Source organism: Ambystoma mexicanum, chromosome 14 (assembly GCF_040938575.1).
Source record: "Ambystoma mexicanum isolate Mex_15411 chromosome 14, UKY_AmexF1_1, whole genome shotgun sequence".
Classification (NCBI taxonomy): domain Eukaryota; kingdom Metazoa; phylum Chordata; class Amphibia; order Caudata; family Ambystomatidae; genus Ambystoma; species Ambystoma mexicanum.
In genome coordinates, this window is record NC_090940.1 from 610,846,129 (window position 1) to 610,867,727 (window position 21,599).

The 21,599-nt window shown below is 45.4% G+C and overlaps 1 long non-coding RNA gene across 1 annotated transcript in view; it reads left to right on the plus strand.

Annotated features, from left to right (window-relative positions):
• The window catches only part of LOC138527028 (uncharacterized), a 159,209-nt gene that overhangs the window by 124,390 nt on the left and 13,220 nt on the right, over positions 1-21,599 (plus strand). The window contains exon 2 of the long non-coding RNA XR_011283800.1: positions 3,964-4,066. This is a non-coding gene — a long non-coding RNA (uncharacterized lncRNA). The remainder of the gene's footprint in view (positions 1-3,963; positions 4,067-21,599) is intronic.

Below are 21,599 nucleotides of genomic sequence, written 5' to 3' on the forward strand. Positions count from 1 at the left end.
TACATATTTATTGAATAAAGGGTCTGGTTGGCTCTAGGATTGGAACCTGCCCATGCTAAGCACCATTTATAGGTTGGAAGGTTTGTTCTGGTGTCGCAAGATCACAGGAGTGGTTAGGGGTTTAGCCAGGACCCCAATTTGGTGCGTATGAGAGGTGGGTTTACTCCTGGTTATCTTGTCTGATTTTCAGTATCAATAATCCTTCTAACACGGTAGTTAGTGCGATACAGGTTCGCTTTTATTGATGGTTTTTGAAAGATTCCTCTTGATACAATAATTAGTGTGTAACACTGTTATGGCATTTTGTGCCTTGGTGCGGTCAGCCGACACGTGTTTCAACCCATAAGGGTCTTTCTCAAGGCAGGTATGTCTTGCTATGATCCCTAGGTGGGGTTCTTATTGTGTTGTGGGTGGCTGTCCTTATGGCAGTCTAGCTCCTATTGGGCTCTTCGTCAGAGTAGTGTCTGTGATGAGTTGCTCCCTGCGGCTTCAATAGGAGCTAGACTGCCATAAGGACAGCCACCCACAACACAATAAGAACCCCACCTAGGGATCATAGCAAGACATACCTGCCTTGAGAAAGACCCTTATGGGTTGAAACACGTGTCGGCTGACCGCACCAAGGCACAAAATGCCATAACAGTGTTCTACACACTAATTATTGTATCAAGAGGAATCTTTCAAAAACCATCAATAAAAGCGAACCTGTATCGCACTAACTACCGTGTTAGAAGGATTATTGATACTGAAAATCAGACAAGATAACCAGGAGTAAACCCACCTCTCATACATATTTATTGATGTAACTTTTAGTACACTGCCCATTCTTGCTTCTGGTTTCTGTTAGTAATGGAGACCTGCTATAGGTTTGCATGCCTACACAAGGCCAAAGTGTTGCAATTGCCAATGCTTGTTAACTATGCATGCTGAAACTTAGTCGTGGCATGTTTGGAAAAGACATTACACTTTTTTTTATTAAAAAAAGAAATTGTGATAAATATATTTCTTTGACATACCTTTTGCTCTGTATAATGTTTTAGGATGTGTACTGTTTTGTGCACATGCTTGGCACGTTTCCAAACAATTGTTGCTTCCAGTTCCTAACACCATTTTGAATGAGGCCCTAGCAATTGTAAGGGAACTACACTGCAAGTTATTATAAAGGGAACATTCACACAACTATATTTTTTGTTGCTGTAAAAAATGACTACCTTTCGTAATTTTGGAATGTCGGCTGGTCTTCAATGCATGCTTTTTAAAGGTGTATGTAGCCACTTAGATAGCTGGATGCATGCACCAACCATAATTTATCAACCCAAATGTTTCAGGATTTGCCGAATGTACCATTTCTAGGCTTTCCCTTGATTATAACCAATGCATTCTTCCTGTCGCACTCCACGCTTTGGAATTAGCCACATGCGCGTGTCCTGAGCATGCATCTGTTTTCACATACAACATAAGAATATAGCTACCTTTCACAACAAAAAATTCAAACTGTCACTACGCATACAATTGACTATCCTCTTACACCCCCCTCCAGCTTATTTCCCTAGTGCACCTCTCTCCACTCATACACATTACAAGTAGACATGGGTGGCTAACAGAGACCCGGCCAAACCCTCATATGATTTAATGGCCATTATGCACACACGCATACTAGCACTTTCTAACTTTCCGATACGTCCGACTTCGGTACTGCCGAGGGCGTTCATCCTACAGCGCATTGAGACAATACCCCCGGTGAAAGGCGCTATTCAAATAACGAAATTAAATGGCAGTTTTAATGAGGAAACAGTGGATGTTGTCTTTTATCATCGGAAAGCACAAATAGATGAGCAAATTACATGGTGTCACTCTTGGGTGTGTGAAGTGTAGGATTGATGAGATCATTAAATGGCCACCAGTAAAGTTCTTAAAAGCTTCAATATATTTGTTATTTATGTGTGTATTTTAATGTAGGTCTCATATTAAATATATTTTAAAAAGAAAAGGAGGGCCTAACAACATTTACTCTAAAGTCAATGGTGTTTCAAAAATGTCATATTATATTATGAAACCTCATTTGCACTTTAATTTGGATGTTCTACATGGAATACAAATTACCAATGTGGAATTTGAGTAATATTTACTTTATTCTAATTTGTGCAATATTACTATTGTAAGGGTGTGGAAAAAGGAAACCGACACACAGGTGGCATGTTTACTCTTTAAAGAAAAAAAGAGAAAATCAAACGTTTCCCTAACGCCAAGAGGGATTTCCCAGCCTCAACTAAAACCCTGAGAAAAATGTCTGGAAATAAAGAGTCCACCGTCCGGCATCAAAATCTAGTCCTTATACTTGAAAACAAGCTTAAATTGTTTACTGTCATCTTAGTCCAGAAGAATATCTCTCTTCTTCGGGACAAATAAAGTTCAATATATTTGGTCATTCAATGAAGTAGAGGGAATGTCTCCCTTCTCCTGCCCTTTCTCAAACTGGTTTTAACAGTCTCACAAAGTTTGGAGAATGGCTCCTTCCCATGGCCGTTCTCAAGCTTGTTTTCACAGTTCCACAAAGTAGGTTGAATGTATCCATTCCCCTGGCCTTTCCCAGGCTTGTTTTCACAGTTCCACAAAGTAGGGGGAATGTCTCCCTTCCCCTGGCTTTCTCATGCCCCCGATGAGCCCCTCCAGTGACTCAATTGCGGAGACCTGGTATTTGTCCTTACCAGGTACTGCAACAAAGAAGAAAGCTGTTGGTGGGCCTCGTCCTCATGCATGAGTGGGTCCTCGACCAAGTGTAGACTTAACTGGATTCTTTACAGTATCCCTGGTATAATCCCCTGCCAGGTGTACCGTCTCTCCTCTAGAGTGTCCTCAACCCTGTTGTCATCATGACTTCTTATCCTCGAGTCCAAAACCCCTTCGCATTGGCTTTTCTTCCTTGGGTCCCAGACCCCTTCACATTAGTTTCTCGGGTCCCAGACCTCTTCACCTTGATTTCTCTTTGTGGGGTCCCAGACCCCTGTATACTGATTTCTCTTTCCTGAATCCCAGGCGCCTTCACATGTGTTTCTCTTTTGTGGGTCCCAGACAGTGTTACATTGGCTTCTTGGGTCCCAGACCTATTCACATTGGTTTCTCGAGCCCCTGAAGGTCCTCGGGCTGTTCCTGTGCCTTCTGTATGGGATCCCGGTTTCTCACCTCGGTCTCTAGCCTATCTGCATCTTCTGGTGGTTCTTCTGTCTTGTTTCCTGTTTGCTCGCCGCCATACGCGGCTCCCCAGCACTTCCTGGGAGCATGCCCATACCTGCTGGACCATTTTCCACAGCGCTATTCCATGTTGGGATCCTCAGCCTCTTTCATCTTCAGATCTATGTTCCTCTTGAAAGCAGGTTGGGACTCCATCTCTCCTTCCACCATGTCCCGGTCAGCAACTGCAGGTTCAACTCTTCCATCTGTGGTATGATTGCTTCGCTCACGGTGCCTCCGGGGAGGGACTGACAACACTGTTAGTCCTTCTTCCCTTTTAAGTTCCACAGAACACAAAAGCTAGACTGCCCAATGAGATGTCTTGGGGGTTATTTCTGGTTCCAAACTTCTTCCTCGTCTCAGTACATTGAGGGGATAGTTCAGTGGGGTCAGCCCTAATCGTCCTCGTCTCAGTATTAGTTGTACTATTGCTGTAACATAAATACACGGGGAAATGTATATGATGATAATAGTGTAAAGGAGGTGAGGGGAGAAAGGTGGGTGAGGGTGGATTATATCGCGTTATCCCATGATGTCTTCTCTGTATACTAGAGGGGGAATCCCTCCCCATGAGATCCATATGCTGAATACCACCCCCAGGCGGACTATCGGGTAGGGGCCTCACCTCCCGAGCCTCATGGAAAGGGTCTCCCCCTCGGGTAGAAGGGATGACATCATAGGATTCGTCACATACCCTTCCCTTAATGCTGCTGGTTTCCTTGTCTTCTACAGGAAAACGGGACAGGAAGTCTACATTTGCCTGCTGTTTGCCTTTCCGATTTTCTACACTGACGCAAAAGGCCTGAAGGTCGAGGAACCAGCGCCTTACCTTTGGGTAAGTGTCCTTGCGGAGGCTCAACCATGTGAGTGGTCTGTGACCAGTCTATATTTTCTTCCTGTTATGTTATGTAATATCTGAGATATCCTATGGTCCATTTAATAGCCAACGCTTCTAAATCAATTTGGGTTGGCTGGGGGAACTAAACTTAAACCATGCGCTGACACTTTGCTGAATCTAGGCTAATATCAGACGTTAGAACTGAGTCTTACGTAAAGGTCAAATTGTAGGTGCTTTTATTAGTCACTTGTGCCGACACGGGTTTTGACCCAATAGGGGTCTTTTTCAAGGCTGTGATGATTGAGCAATATTGTGGTGTTGTGTGGAGAGAGAATGCCCCATGATTGGCAAAGAAATTGTGGTGAGCTCATGAGTCAAGTCTTGGCTGTAGAACCTATTTGACCAGGGCGGACACTGGAGCAAGATGGGTGGTCACGGTGATCTAGATCCATCCGCCCATCTTACTTCAGTGGCCGCCCTGGCTAAATAGGTTATACAGCCAAGCACTGACTCATGAGCTCACCACAATTTCTTCGCCAACCAATACCTGTTCACTGGGTTCATTCACATTGGGAATTCTCGCTCCACACAACACCACAATATTGCACGATCATCACAGCCTTGAAAAAGACCCCTGTTGGGTCGAAACACGTGTTGGCACAAGTCACTAATAAAAGCACCTACGATTTAACCTTTACACAAGACTCAGCTTTAACTTCTGATATGAGCCTAGATTCAGCAAAGTGTCAGCGCATGGTTTGCGTTTAGTTCCCCCACCCAACCCCATTTGAATTACAATTAAGACGTCAGGGCTGTGTCTTTACTGGAACTACTCACCTGCTCCATGACGCCCTAATGACCACTGTGTAAAAGCACATTGATCTATAATTTCCAGAGTCCCCCACTTTTCGCTTCTAACTCAATAGTTGCATAATTTCTCTCTCTTGGGAATAGTTTTTGGCTGACGTAAAGCACAGGATGTTCTATTCTGTCATATAGTTGGGATGGGACAGCACCTAATCTTACCTTAGAAGCGTCGGTTTGGAGCACAAATTCTTTGTTAAAGGTGGAAAGTTGGGCACTCTAAGTATGGGCTCACTGCATAAGATCGTCTTAAGATTATAAACACAAGCCTGATCTTCTTTCCACCATTGTAACTTTTGTGGTTCCGCATTTTTCAGCTTGTCGGTTAAACATGATATAATGGAAGAGTAGTTGGGGATAAATCTCCTTTAATAACCAATAAGTCCTAGGAAAGACCTCAATCCACGTATTGGTTTAGGGACCGGAGTTTCTTGAACAGCCCAGACTTTTTCTGTTTCTGACTGAACCAGATCATTACCCATGATGAAACTCAAGTACTTTACTTCATAGCGGGCTAGATAACACTTCTTGGGGTTGGCAGTCAGACTGGTTTGTCTCAAGGCTCAGGAAATCTTGTAAAGATGGAACATACGTTTTTCCCAGGTCTTACTATATATGACAATATCATCCAAATAAACTAGAGTACGGGCACAAGACCTGATCCATCAGTCTCTGAAAAGTTGTGGGCACGCCATGCAGCCTGAACTGTAGTACCTTAAACTGGAATTGTCCCATAACAGTAGAGAAGGCTGTTTTCTTTTTGTCCCTTGGATTTAACAGCCCCTGCCAATACCCCTTATTGAGATCAGTTGTGGAGAGGTATACTGCTGTGCTGAGCCGGTCAATACGAACATCAATCCAGGACATTGGGTAGTTATCGAATTGTGAAACAGCATGACATTTTCCGAAATCTATACAAAACCTCCTTGATTGATCAGGTTTTGCCACTAGGACAATTGGCTAGGTCCAATGACTCTGGAATGGCTTGATAATATCTGCATCCAACATCTTCTCTACTTCTTGGATTACTATTTCTTTTTTAGCTTCAGGAATTCTATAAGGTTAATGATTGTTCCAGGGGAAGTGCATATGCAGTGAAATATCCCCTTCACTCTACCATGTTCAAACTGAAGGCGTCAGGAAATTGAATGTGCTGTTGTTGGTTTTGTGGAAGATCAGCTGGTACTAGCTTGAATTCATCTTTTCCTTCTAGGATCTTCTGTCCATTCTTTTAAGAGATTACCATGGAACATTTCTGTTTTAAGGCTCCTATCAGGTTGGGCAATGCAGCAATTACAGGGGCCAGTCTACTCTATGACCTCATCCGGTCCATGTCACTTTGATAACATTTTGTGCTCAGATGTTGGGAGTAGCACTAGGACTTTTTGTCTAATGGAAAAAGATCGGATCATAGCTTTGCTGTCATACTGTGTCTGTCTTCTGATGTTCTTGGTTTTTAGTCAGATGGGAGTGGAATATGTCCTGCACCACATACATATGTTCTTTAATCTGCTGTTTGGTTTGAGACACGGGTAGGATGGTTGCTTCCCTTTACTCCCAGGTTTCCCGTAACATGTCTACCACATCCCTGGGGTCTTGACCATACAACAATTCAAAAGGTGAAAATCCTAGGGAAGGTTGGGGGCTTTCCTGATGGCGAACAGGGCCCAAGGAATCATCATAGCCTATTTTTTGCCATTTGCTGCCACTAGTTTCTTGAGTATATGTTTCAGGGTCTTGTTAAAACATTCAATGAGACCATCTGTCTGAGGATGATAGACAGAGGTCTGCGAGGTCCTTATCTTCAAGATTTGTTCTAGCTCTGCCATTGTACTACTCATAAAAGTTGTTCTCTGGTCTATCAAGATTTCTTTGGGGAAGCCTACTCTTGATAGAATGGGGATCAAGTGTTTTAGAATATGTTGCGAGGTTTTGCTTTGCATGGGGAAGGCCTGAGGATAGTGCAGCATAATCTAGCACAAATGTATGTATTCCCATGCCTAGAGAGTTTCAATGGTCCCACAATATCCACCCCTATTTGGAAAAAGGTACCCCTAGTATAGGCAAGGGTTGCAAAGGTGGAGGGTGACGTAATGACGTCTTCTAGCACAGAAAGCATGTGACTACAAAATGCTTGACATCCGCATACACTCTGAGTCAATAGAACCTAGTCACTACTTGCCATTGGGTTTTTGTTGTTCCTAAGGGACCAGCAGTTAGGTGGGCGTGTGCGATTTCTAAGTTTACCCTCCTGTGGCTACTAGGGACTACGATTTTGCAACAAGGAGTCCCCTCAGGAATGGTATCCCCCTCTATACAACAACCCCTGTTTTAGCATGTGGGGTTTAATCACAGCCCAAACAAATGTAACTGAAAGACCCACTGGAAAAGGGACCTGCCGGCCTTCAAAAACGGTCACACTGAAAATGGGCCTATTAATGCAGACTGTGTGTCTGCAAGTAACTCAAGGAAGAGTTGTGATAAAATGGAAAGGCTATGTGAATGGCCTATCATTGGAAATGAAGAGGCCTATCTTTCATTACAATTATAGGAAAAGGTCAAACTGAAAACCCACCTTTACTTCGCATTTGCAAGAGAAAATCAAAGGCCCCTTCTACATGGAAAGAAGGGTTTTCAAATACTGAAGCTAAAATTGCCTTGCATGTGCGTTTTGCAGTTTTAAATCAAGACATGAGAAAAATGTTCCCCTGCCAAAATAAAGATATCAGGGAAAAGACTGGATGTGTGGGGGCAAGATGCAATGTATTCAAATATATAATATGCTTCACATGCAAAATACTGGCAACAATTGCAAAGGCTACTTTGTTTCTATGGGTCATGTAAATCTCATTTAGGCCCGAGAAAGACCCTGTTGCTTGTTCTTGGCCAGATTTTCAAGGCCTGCCTGGCTCCTTATTTGGATGGGAAATCTCTGTGAAGCAAATGTATACTCCAAGTATTTACGACAGGGCCACATCAATACAGACCCATCGCTGGATGGGGAAAATATTTAGAAATATGAGATTTTGATATCAAACTTGCGGTCGACTTCAGATAACAGGACAAAGTGCCAGATGTCAGCATGGCCTCAGGCATCACAGGGCAGGGGTGCACCGTCTACTGCATGATAAGGATCTCCTCAGCCCATCAACTTTCAAAAAACAAAGAGGCTAATGACTTTTACCCTGGCCTTAAACAAACATTCAGCCCTAGAGAATCTGGGCACATGTTTGCAAAGAAATGAAACTTACATGGAGAAATGAGAGCTAAGATTTGCATACTTGTTGAAGATTTCCCATTAGTTTAAATGGACTATCATAACTAGTGATTTACTCAGCAACGCTAAGTTGCACTGAGCACAATGATATGTCATTTGAAAACTAGTAATGCGCTGGTTATTCTTATGTAAATTTGATCCACATGCGATTTTTGGAAATCATGTTATCACATGAATACTGTTTCTGGCTTCCTCAAAAATGTCCTGAATTTAAGGAGTTGCATGCTGATGGGTTATTAAATTAGATATGTGGAGATTAAATTGCATGTTCATAACTATTATACTTTTTTTTAAAAAGGGCAAATAATTATAGCACGCCCAGGCAATAAGGTGCCAAGATTAAAAGGTAAGCTTCACTGATCCATCATGATGAGAGGAATATTTATATATATATATATCATAGTAATTATTGATAAATGACAACATTTTGCCATGTAGCTACTTTTTATCTGAAATTGGGCACGGAAAAAAGGTGAATCTTAAAGGAGAGTTGCAATATTCTAGACTCCTGAACCAATCCTTATAGAGGGGCTGGACTTGAAAGGGAGAGAAATGTAAATGTCCAATCCTGGTTGCGAGATTATAAATTAGCACTGCCTAATGTTCACTTTCCTTGCGAGGGGCTTAGAGAGTAAAAAGGTCTTGCACTATGGAAGAAGGGGAGAGCTGCTAAAAAACTACCAGAGGCGACCACTGCCAAAAATCATCAAAGGAGATCTGCCGAAATTGCATCTGGGTGGAAGTATTAAAAGAGTGCTGGAGATTTCTGTTGCTGGGGAGACTAGAGAACATAGGCTATGATACTTCTCTGGAGCCATAGAGGGAGGAATACTGTGGAGTCCCATTGACTGAAGTGATGACCAGAATCCTGCTTTTTCCCTACAAGCAAAGCCCTGCTCAGTCTCCATGAGTGCCAAGCCCAGAGATTTCCAAAAGTAAGTAGATTGTCCAACAAAATGTCAGCGTGGGGATCTATTTAATTAACCCATTCCCTTTCATTAGTGTTTTCCTTTCCTTTGGTGGGTTGGGGATAAAGTGTGTAGACGCTTAGCAGATTTGACTATATTAATTTAATGAACTCCCAAATAGATTGACATAGGGGGAGCTTGGAAGAATTCGGAACGTTCACCCTCTCATCTAGCAGGAAGATATAAGTTAGTAATTTAAAGTAATCGGGTACCTTTTTCTGTTCACCCCTGACTTCTCTAATGAAAAGGTTGTCCTTTTCTAAAACTAAATCCCTAACTGATACCCCTTACCAAAATGTATTTTAAACAATAGATATACTTACCACCAAAACGAAGTTGATAATTGTCACCATCCCCAAACTTTGCCGTTCAACCCAAAAGATACATGTTCCAAAAACTTGTTTTAAAATAAAAGGTATCCATATCTTAAAACGAAATTCCCAATTGTCACTCACTCTTTCAACTTTGTATTTAACAAAGGGGTGCCCTTGGCTCCACAAACAAAAATGTGAAACTTTCCAACTTCCCCAACACAGGCCTTTAAGTCAGGGGGGTCTGAAAAACGAAACCTCTAACTGTCCCCTCTCCCTAGACCTGGCCATTGAATCGAAGGGTGCTGGATGTAATTGATGCTTGGGTTTTTGGAACTGGGGGGGCGGAAGAAATGCTTCGCAAAACTGAGACCTCATGTAGCTTAACACTGAATGTGTGATGCATGTCTTTTTTTAAAACCAACCCTGTGGTTATTTCTAAGCTAGATTTTGGTGAAGTAATGCATTTTTATAAATATGTAATTTAAACTGCTAGCATTTTGATTCCGAAGGGAACTCCATATGGCAAGCCTTGAAGGTGAACTAGTTTTCATAAAACAAAAATGTGCCTTTGTTTTAACACTAAAACTCTCAGCCAGTAACGTTGAAGATGATGTTCTAGTATTGTGCCATATTATTAATATTATTATTATTGAAATTCAATATACAACGGGGTACATGGGAAAAGAGCTTTGACCATTTTATTTAGCCAGTGTTCCATGTTTTTGAGACAAAAGTAAATGCAGAAAAAAGTGTGTGTAAAAGTAACAGCGTACAGAAAAGTGTGTTTTGTAATTGAAGCAGTGTTTTCTACCACAAATAAGGTGGCGTCTGTAAATTAACAAACATATTATTCATTGAGCTTATAATTAAAATAAATATATTTCTGATGTTTGTTAATCTGCTTAGAATCACATGCTGTGCATAGGTCCGACATCCAGTGGTCACTGCGGAGTATTGCATTTTGTTTTTCGTAGTCGAAAAAGGGGACGTCGACAAGGCGTGTCTGTAACACTATCCCTATAGTGACGTGCGTTGTACCCACAATCCCTCACGCGTCGAGGTCCCTCAGATTGTTTTTTTCCGCCCAGCTTCTGGTCGCCTTACGCGGAGCTCCTAGAGAGACATTGCAAATACTTACTACGGACCTCGGTCCTTAATTATACTTATTATATTGTTAAAGATCCCTCCCCTTGACGTTAGCTGTGAAGCTTTTCTCCGCCGAGCAAGTTTTCGACGGAGGGGAAGAGACGGAGGAGATCCTTCGGCGCTGCCGAACACGTGGCCTGGCCTCGCCGGCCAACATACAGTAGGGAGAGTGGGGGTTCGAACTTTTATCTTCTCTTTGAGAATGTCTTTCTTTCTCCCCTATCTTTCCCTTGGGGTTGTTATCACCAGTTATTATTGCCTCAGCTATGGAGAGGACACCTTTTAAGTTTTGCCCACGCTGTAGGGGCAAATACACTTGGAAGGACAAACACAAGCTCTGTAATCGTTGCTTGCCCCTCGATCATAAGGAGGACAGCTGCGCGGCCTGTAAGCTCTTGAAACCAAGAACTCTTAAAGAACGAAAAGTTAAGAGTTGGGCGGACTACGCTATGTCGAAGTCAGTATCCTCACCCGCCGCCGCTGTTACAGAAAGTGACGAGGAGGGTGATAACTCGACGTCCGTTACGGAAGTCATTAACCCCCAGAAGGAGCGCTCACGCTCCTCGACGTCCGTCCCCGGCCCCGACGGGCTCGGCTCACGCCCTGCTTATGGGGATGAACACCCCGGCGACAAGGACGCACATAGACCCCATAGGCCTAAGCACACAACCCATGGCTCTTCTTCGTCGAAGACGAAGGATCCATCAGCGCCGAAGGGGACGCAGGGCACTCCGGCGTCTACCTCAGACCGTAAGGGTCTCAAGCCCCACCCGCAAACGCAGCCGCGACCTAGAGATTGGGCTTTCATCAAACACGGGCGCTACCTCAAAATCATCCGACGTAACGCTCCATAGAGCGGCCGTCGAGGAACAACGCGTAACGCAGGCAACGTCGACACCAGAGCCCTCTACTGACAAACTCGTTGTCGAAAGCCTGGCGAGAATTGTTTCCGAAGACAAACGTAAGCGGACGACGAAACAAATGTCGAATACCGCACAAAAAGCTATGGAAACGCCGAAAAAGCGCAAGAGTAGCCAGGAACCGCCCCCTTCATCTAAGGGCACTTCTGAACTACCGGAGGGCTTTTCAGAGGGCGACGGAAACCTTTCTTCGACGTTGTGGGAGCGTTCCAAGCGTTTTGAAGGTGAAGACACTGATTTCCCCCCTCTAGACTATTCAGGGGTCCCCCATGAGACCCTTGAAAGACTCCATTCTTGTATGGAGAAAATGGAAAGGTTTTTGGGAAGCCAAAACCCACCCGCACCCACACCCAAAAGACCAAGAGAATGGCCCCAGGATGACCCTAGGGTCAAGATTCCTAGGCTGTTTCCCCCTTCTACAGACGCATATGACCTCACTGAGGAGGAGCAATACCTCCAGGAAGATGAGGAGTGTTTGGGTGGAGAGGAAGAACATGAGGAAGAGGGATTTGAAGAAGATCCTTACACTAGTGCAGGAGCTTTTGAAGAAGATACAGCTACCTCGCAGCCCTGGCAATCCCCATCAGTACAGCCTTGGCAATCCCCATCAGTGCACTCAGACCCTGATGTCTTTCACCCTTCTCCTCCCAAGGATTCACCTATTGGAAACACTTCTCCCATAGATGACCAACCTTCACTTAATGCACTATTGCGCAAGGCAGCAGCGCATTTTGAAATAGACACAGGGGAGACTCTTCCTGACATAGACTTTGTAGAGAAAGTTATTAAAGAAAAAGCCCCTGTTAGTCAGTCTATTCCGCTCCTGGCTTCTATAAAGAGAAGAATAACTCCTTCCCTTTCCAATCCGGCCTTAGTCAGAGGGGTCAACCCTCGGATAGAAAAGCTCTTCAGCCCTTCGTCCTCTGACCCTTTGTACATCAGAGGACATTCTATTCCGGACTCCCTCGTAGTTACTAATACAAGAAAAAGAGCGGGGGTACCACTATCCACTAGTGAGGCACCACCTGACAAAGAGGGCAAGAAGCTCTATGCACTTGGGAAGAGAATCACGACCTCCGCCGCCTTCTCAACTAGGATTGCAAATAACAATTCCCTACTAGCTAACTACGCAGATGCACAGTCGGGCAAGCTGCGCAGCGAAGCAGAGGACGCACCAGAAACCCTGCGTTCACGCCTGTTAGCTATAATCTCAGAGGGAACTCTTGTAAACCAGGGCATCGTAAAGAACTCCTTAGATGCCACAGAGACGGCTGGCCGTTCCCTAGTTCAGGGAATACTTCTCAAACGCCATGTCGGGCTGCGCAATTCGGGATTTAAGCCGGAAACCCAGGCTTCCCTGATAAATAAGCCCATAGAACAAACACATCTGTTTGGGAAAGCAGTTGATGAGGCCCTAGAACATGCGAAGAAAGAGTTTAATACCATCAAGACTCTTGACCAAATTTCTAGGCCCCCTAACAGACGCAGCTATGGCAATAGACGCTCCTTTCGTGGCCAACGCCAGCAGCAAAACCAACAGCAATTTTGCTCTGCTACCAACTGGCCCTCTAACCAGGGTAGCAACACCCAGTTCAGTTAAAGAGGCCTACGCCGTGGCAAAGGAAGAGGTTGCGGCTCCAGCCCCAAAGGTTCCACGCCCAATACCAACAAATGACCGAAGATTCGGGTCCCCTCCCATGCATCACCGGTCGGGGGCCGGCTAACATCGTTCCTTTCAGCATGGGAGGGAATATCGTCAGACCGCTGGGTATTATCCACCATAGCCCACGGATACTGCATCGAATTCAACGGTTCCCCGAAGTACAGACCCCCACACGGAACCGACGCATGACACCGGAACACCTCACTATTCTTCTTCAAGAAGTAGAAGAGCTACTGAAAAAAGAAGCTATAGAGGCTGTCCCCCTATCTCAGGTAACAGAAGGTATTTATTCAGTGTACTTCCTTGTACCCAAAAAGGACTTAACCATGCGCCCTGTATTAGATCTGCGCCCAGCGAACAAGTTTGTCAAACCCCAAAAGTTTCGTATGGTGACCTTGCAGGAAGTAATCCCACTGTTATCACAGGGGGATTACATGACAACACTGGACATGAAAGATGCATACTTTCATATTTTAATGTTGCCAGCGCACAGAAAATACCTCAGGTTCAAGATAGAGAACAAACACTACCAGTTCAGAGTACTACCCTTCGGGATAGCATCTGCACCAAGGGTATTCACGAAAGTACTGGCAGTGGCAGCGGCCCACCTGCGCAGGTTATCCATCCCGGTATACCCTTACCTCGACGACTGGCTCATAACAGGGGATTCTTACGAAACATGCTTCTCCAATACCCAAAAGACCGTAGACCTTTTGTCCCAACTGGGCTTCTCCATCAACGAAAAGAAGTCCAGCTCAGACCCCAGCCAAATCAAACAATTCCTAGGGGCTCTAATTCGAACAAAGGACGGCCTCGTCTTCCCCTCCAACGAGAGGGTCCAAAACATGCTGTTTCAGATCACCCATTATGTGGCAGGTCGAGAGTTGACGGTACGCAAAGCAATGCGCTTGCTAGGGATGATGGCGTCATGTATTTATTTGGTACCTCACGCGCGCCTGCGCATGCGCCCAATGCAAGAGTGGCTCTACAGCCAGTGGTGTCAGGCCAGTGGACAATGGGACGATCTAGTGGTGGTCTCGCAGGCCTTGGTTCTCTCGCTACGGTGGTGGACAAAAGAAAACCTGTTATTAGGGAAAACCTTTGCCACACCCGCAGTGGAAGCCACTCTAACCACAGACGCATCCCTTACAGGATGGGGGGCTCACCTATCCCATCAGACTGCTCACGGAGTGTGGACTCCGAGCTTAGCATCCAAGCATATAAACCTGCTGGAACTACTAGCGGTGTTCAAAGCACTGAAAGCCTTTCAGGAACACTTACAAGGAAAGACAGTGATGGTCCTCACAGACAGCACCACAGCCATGTACTACCTCAACAAGCAAGGGGGCACTCACTCTCCAGGACTGTCCAAGCTGTCCCAGAATATATGGAAGTGGGCTCTCAAACACAACATGTTCCTACTATCACAACATGTACCAGGGGAACTCAATCTGCTAGCAGACAAACTCAGCAGAGACTTCCCCCTGCCCGAAGAGTACGAATGGCAATTGCACGAAGACATCGTCTTAGACGTCTTCACGCAAAATAGACCTGTTCGCAACCCTGGAGAACTCACAATGCGAAAGTTACGCCTCCAGGTACCCCCAGAACCAGTCCAAGGGGAACGGTCTGTCGATTCAATGGTCAGGGAAATTTGTTTACGCCTTTCCCCCGACTCCCCTTCTCAACAAAGTGGTGCACAAGATGCACCAGGAGCAGGTTACCATGATACTAGTGGCCCCAATGTGGGCCCGGCAGCCATGGTTCGCTCACTTGATGGAGATGTCCCTATCTCCCCCAGTGAAACTTCCCTGCCCGTACAACATGCTGTCACAGGACAAGGGCAGGACACTGCATCCATGCCCTCAGACCACGAACTTAGCAGCCTGGCTCCTGAGATCATAGAATTTGGACCTTTACAACTCCCGCAGAGATGTATGGACATCCTCAGGGAAGCCAGAAAACCTAATACTCGCCACTGCTATTCTAGCAAGTGGAAAAGATTTGTCATCTGGTGTAGAGGTAAGAGCATCAACCCGGTTGACTGCTCTCCCACTAACATTGTTCTGTACTTGACCCATTTACTGGATTCAGGTCTAGTGTTCAATTCCATTAAAGTCCACCTAGCGGCACTTTCTGCATACACCACTTCCCAACTTAAAGTGTCGTGGTGGAAGATACCAGTTATCAAGGCCTTCATGGAGGGGGTAAAGAGAATACACCCTCCGATAGCTAACCCAGCTCCCGGATGGGACTTAAATGTGGTACTTTCTAGGCTCATGGGCCCTCCTTTCGAACCCATGCACAAGGCAACTCTTAAAGACCTCACTCTTAAGACTGCTTTCCTAATAGCTATCACCTCCATTAGGAGAGTAAGTGAACTACAGGCTCTTTCTGTACTAGACCCCTTCGTAACAGTTCACAAGGATAAGGTGGTTCTACGCACACACCCAAGGTTTGCACCAAAAGTCATCTCGAAATTTCATGTAAACCAGTCAATAGAACTACCAACGTTCTTTCAAAACCCTTCCAGCTTGGGAGAAAAAAAGTCTGCATACACTAGATGTACGCAGAGCTGTCATGTTCTACATGGAAAGAACCAGACCACTGAGAAGGACTAATCAGTTCTTTGTCTCTGTGGCAGCAGGAAGAGAAGGAGATGCAGTTTCAAAGTCCACTATATCTAGATGGATTGTGCAATGCATCACTCTCTGTTACACTCTTGCTAAGAGAGAACTACCCTTCAGGCCAAGAGCACATTCCACTCGAGGCACTGGGGCGTCCATAGCGCTCATTGCAAATGTTCCCCTTGAGTCCATCTGCAAAGCGGCTACCTGGCGTTCTGTGCACACCCTTTACAAAACACTACTGTCTAGATGCACATTCTAGATCTGACTCCCAGGTGGGACAGGCAGTATTAAGACATCTTTTCTCTACTGTTCCTTCTCATAACCCACCGCCAACTCCGGGTACTGCTCGCTAGTCTATGCACAGCATGTGATTCTAAGCAGATTAACAAAAATCAGAAGACAATGCATTACTTACCGTAAAAGCATTTCTGATGGTTGTATCTGCTTAGATTCACATGCGCCCACCCTTCCTCCCCGCTCGGATGGAAGGAACATAGACATCCTTTTCTATATTTCTCTCTTTTCTGTACGCACTCACGTCTAGAAGGCTCCCTCAGGGCAGAAAAATACAAACAGAGGGACCTCGACGCGTGAGGGATTGTGGGTACAACGCACGTCACTATAGGGATAGTGTTACAGACACGCCTTGTCGACGTCCCCTTTTTCGATTACGAAAAACAAAATGCAATACTCTGCAGTGACCACTGGATGTCGGACCTATGCACAGCATGTGAATCTAACCATCAGAAATGCTTTTACGGTAAGTAATGCATTGTCATTCTTCCTATACCCCTGTCTGGTTCTTGGCTTACTGTCGGCACAGGGGGGAGATTTATGTGGCTCTATATGAGTCCTCAATAGGGCTAGCGCTAAAATAACTTAAGCAAAGTGTTATATTGCTCCTTGATTGAGGTGTGAGTGCATGCCAGGTTAAGGGAGGTCTCGCAATAGAACGCTGCAAGGAAGAAGACCAGCCCCTATTTCATTGTACACGCTTCCTCGGAGATCACTTTTAGGAAGGTCTCTGCTAACACAGGGCCGTTTTGTTGGGCAAACACTAAGTCTGGAATTATTTCTGGGGCCTCCTCCTCATGATGGGGTTGTGGGAGGTTTACATCAGGTTCAGGGTTTACATCGGCTTCACTAAAACCTTTGGTCCCTCTATTGGTGCTATTAGTATCTGAGATTCTAGGGGTTGGGGGAAGAAGGCTTTTTCTAAGATCCCTGAGCAATCCTTTCCCCAGCTTTTACTTGGTAAGCCTGTTTGCTGTTGTTTTGTATCAGGACCTTGATATCCCTTCTATAGTCCAGGTCTATCACCCCGCCATCACGTCTACGCCATGTTTCCAGGCCAGCCCTGACTTGAATACTAGCTTATTTATGTGTCTTGGAGAGGGGCTAGGACTAAGCCTTTGGAGACCAGTTGTCTTTCTCCTGCTTCAATAAGTAAGCCTCTAATACTCAGGAGAGCAAAACCAATGGATTCTTTAGTGGAAATAAATGGGCTCGAGGTACGCTCAGTGGACTTCGTAAACTTTAGTGCTCCCCAATTTATGTCAACTGGGTCAGATCCCACACTGGCACCATATGTAAAGGTGTGGAAGGAGGAAACAGCCACAAAGGTGGAAGAGCCCACATCAAGCGTCAAGCTCCTACTTCTACCCCTTACACTTGAAAACAAACTATAGTGGTTTACTGTCCTCTTGGTCCAGAAAAATGACTCCCTCCTTCTGGACAAATACAGTTCAATATAATTGGCAGTGCAACGAAATAGGGGGAATGTCTCCCTTCCCCTGGATTTTCTCAGGTTTATTTCTTAGTTGCACAAAGTAGGGGGAATGTCCTCCTTTCCATGGCTTTTCTCAGGCTTGTTTTCACAGATCCACAAATTAAGGGGAATTTCTCCATTCCCCTGATCTTTCTCAGACTTGTTTTCACAGTTCCACAAAGTAGAGGAAATGTCCCCTTCCCCTGGCCTTTGTCATGCCCCAGATGAGCCCCTCCAGTGACTCAATTGGGTAGACCTAGTTTTGTCCATACCAAGTACCGCGACAAAGAAGAAGGCTGTTGGAGGACCTTGTCCTCATGCAAGGTTGGTTCCTTGACCCAGTGTATACTTAACTGGATTATTTACAGTATCCCTGGTATACGCCTCTGCCTGGTATACTGTCTCTCCTCTAGAGGGTCCTCAACCCTGTTGTCACGACTTATCCTCGGGTACCAGACCCCTTCGCATTGGCCCTTCTTCCTTGGGACCCAGACCCTATCACATTGCTTTCTCGGGTCCGAGACCCCTTCCCCGTGGTTTTTCTTTCTCAGGTCCCAGACCGATTGTATGATTATGTAACACCTCAATACAAGTTCACTTACTACTGTGTGTACCTGCAACTGTTTACAGCTTGATCCAAGCTCACTTTCTATTGTATGTATCTGCAACTATGTTCTGTAAGTCTTTCGCGCTCTGATGCCTCTGGGCCTGGCGCGCGCTATAAAAAAATAAAATACAAATGCAAATGCAGACCCCTTCACACTGGTTTCTCTTTCTCGGGTCCCAGCTCCCTGTATACTGTGTTCTCTTTCTTGGGTCCCAGACCTCTTCACATGTCTTTTTCTTTCCTGCGTCCCAGACACTGTTACATTGGGTTCTCGGGTCCCAGTCCTCTCACATTGGTTTCTTGAGCCCAACTTAGCTCCCTTGGCTACCTTTATCTTCTGTATGGGCTTCCAGCGACTCACCTCAGTCTTGGGCCTCTGTACGTCTTCTGATGGTTCTTCTGCCTTGTTTCTGGTATGCGCGCTGCCGTACATGGCTCCCCAGCACTTCCTGGGAGCCTGGCTGTGCGTACCCACGGGGCCGTCTTCTGCGGTGCTCTTCCACGTCAGCCTCTTTTGACTTTGGATCTTCGGTCCTCATGAGAGCAGGTAGGGACACCAGTTCTCCTTCAGCCACGTCCCGGCCAGTAAGCTCTTCTGCCTGCGGTATGGTTGCTTCACTCGCAGTGCCTCCTGGGAGGGACTACCCATACTGTTAGTCCTTGTTCCCTTTTTAAAATCCACGGAACACAAAAGCTTGACTGCTCAATGAGATGGTCTTGTGGGTTCTTTCTGGTTCCAAACTTCTTCCTCGTCTCAGTAGATTGAGGGGATAGTTCAGTGGAGTCAGCCCTAATCTTCCTCATCTCTGAATTTGTTGTACTATTGCTGTAACATAATGTAACGCTTACCTTGTCTCCACAGGAGCGTAATGATCCAAAAGCCCTGTTGTTCAGCTAAACTAGTTTTTAAGGGGTTTTCCCCCTTTCATAAAAGAGAGATAACAAGAAAAAGGGAACTGTAATTAATATGAATGGAAAATTCGACTAGGGCTCTCCCCTGCCTTCCATCCTGAAAATAGCTCCCCTTTTTACTTCTAAGGCCCACACTCTCCTCACCTGTGTTTTGTGGTTTGGGAGCTCTCCGTCCTGCATTCATGCAGGGGCTCCGTAGATGTTGAGGTTCAGAAGACTATGATGCTGTTGAAACTGGTAAGCCTCTGAAGGTAAGTGTCTTAATATTTGATATAAGTGTCTTGTCAGAAAAAAGGGGAGGCGGATGTCTCTGAGAAACAAAGTTCTAAAGTTGGAGAGATCTCTCTTGCTGACTTTAATAATTCTCTTTTCCTTTTTCAGGTTCTTTGAAGAAAAGGCTTTCACTGAAGAACTCGGTGTTATTGAGGAAAAAATAAAGAAAACTTTTCTTGAGGTAAATTGGCGTGCTTGCCATAGTGAAAGGAGTGCCTTCGGTAACCTAATATGGTTTTTCTATTGTGGTAAGTATGCGCGCGTATTAGGGAAAAGAGCGCTGCGCAGTGTAAGTTTGTTTTGAAACTAAAGCTTTCTTCTGTTAAATGCGGCGTTGGAATGTGAGGAAAAACTCATGGGAGCTTCAGTTACGTATACGCGTATAGTATTTTCCTTCACCTTTAATTGTGTAATGTTCGTTATTTAACTATGGTACCTTTGACTTGCAGGTCTTTGGAGGTCAGAAAATCTCGGAATGTTGCTGCGGCTGCGGATGAAGGCTGTTGACTGAACTGCGAACTACGACGGAAGAAATCTTCTGTTTGTTGGAGGGCTGCAGAAACTTTGGTCAGGTAATGCTAGTCTGTGGTCTGTAGATATTCTGTGAGCAGTTCAGGTTATAAGCATTACTTTTCTTTTATTCTGCAGGTTCTGTGAGCTGAGTGCCGGTAGCGTTACACGGCTGTCAGCGGACCTAACGCAAAGCGTGCATTACTGCAGATGCGGCGCTTATAGAGCCATCAATGCCCAAAGTCTGGTTCTCTATTATAACTTATCAATGACCCACAGGGCGGCCATCTTAGGAGTATTGGGATACTATTGAGTTTCTATGGAAGTCTATGGTTAACTTGATACTGTTGATTGTGAGAATGCCATGTTTGCCATGCTAAACCCATCTAGAGCCTAAGATCTATACAAAGAATCCCGCCTGGCCGAACTCCTGAATCTAAACCAGAAACCCTGGAAGTGATCATGACACAAAATGCATGTGGGAACTTATATGATAAGAGGGAGGTAAAGAAGGGGAAGGGGAGAAAGGTGGGTGATGGTGGGTTACACTGCATTATCTCATGATGTCCTCCCTGTATCCCACGGGGGAATTCCTCACCATGTGATCCACCCACGGGTAGCCGCCTCTCCTCTCTGGCCTCATAGCAAAGGTCTCGTCATACAATACACTAGGAAGGAACTGTTGAAATGATGAACCTTGTGATAGCCTAATTACACAGCCTCTCTAAATAGGTCATGTCACAGATGGTCTAACTCTCAAATCCTGGATGGTTCAAGGATTTTTATTAACAAGCTTTGTATGGTGTTGTGAGGTGTTTTTTCGTTTCCTGGTAATGTGCCTAAAGAGTTCTTCTAGCAGTCTAACTGGTCCCTCAGTCTCTCTTTGGCTCCCTCCTCCCTAGCCCAGGCTTCCCGAACATCCATGGTCATCTTAAACACTAGAGATCGGTAACCCCCACTGTCTAATGTATCTATCCTTGTTACCGTGGTAGGGCCTAAAGGCTAAGGCCTTATCTATCTGATCCCCTCTGGGACTTCCTAAGTGGCACCATTCTCCAAACGGTTGTAGTCGGGAAGAAAAGGTGCCTGCAGTCTGTCGCACACTCTCATGTTCACTTGCTCCCTCTCACTTCCGTTCCGTCCTCTCCCTGATCTTATGTCTCTCTATTTCCCTACTCTCCTTTCTTCTTCCTCCTCCATCTTTGGTCATCCTCAATATTTTCCACAACTTCACCTCCTTCCTCCTGCTCCCACCAGTCCCCCTCCTTCTACTCTACCCCCTTCACCTCTCATATCATACTCTCTTCTCCCACCTTCTATCTCGTCTGCCCCTCCACTCTTCTCACACTCTTCTCCCACATACCTCCAATACCTTCCTCTCCGCACCACTCCCTCGTACTTTTCCATCTTCCTCCCGCCATTCTATATCCTTCACCACTTATCCTCTCTCTCCTGCTCTCACACTTCCGCTCTTCCCCAACCTTTCCGCTAGGACACCCCCACCTCCTTCACTTTCTGCACTCTCCCACTACCCTCTGTTACCTTTTTGCAGCCTCTTTTGCTTCCCACACTCCAATTCACCTTCTGATGTACAATCGCACTTCACTCTTTCCACTAGGTACCACTCTCTCACATACACGATACCTCACCTGCGTTCCAATTCAACTGCTCCACAGAC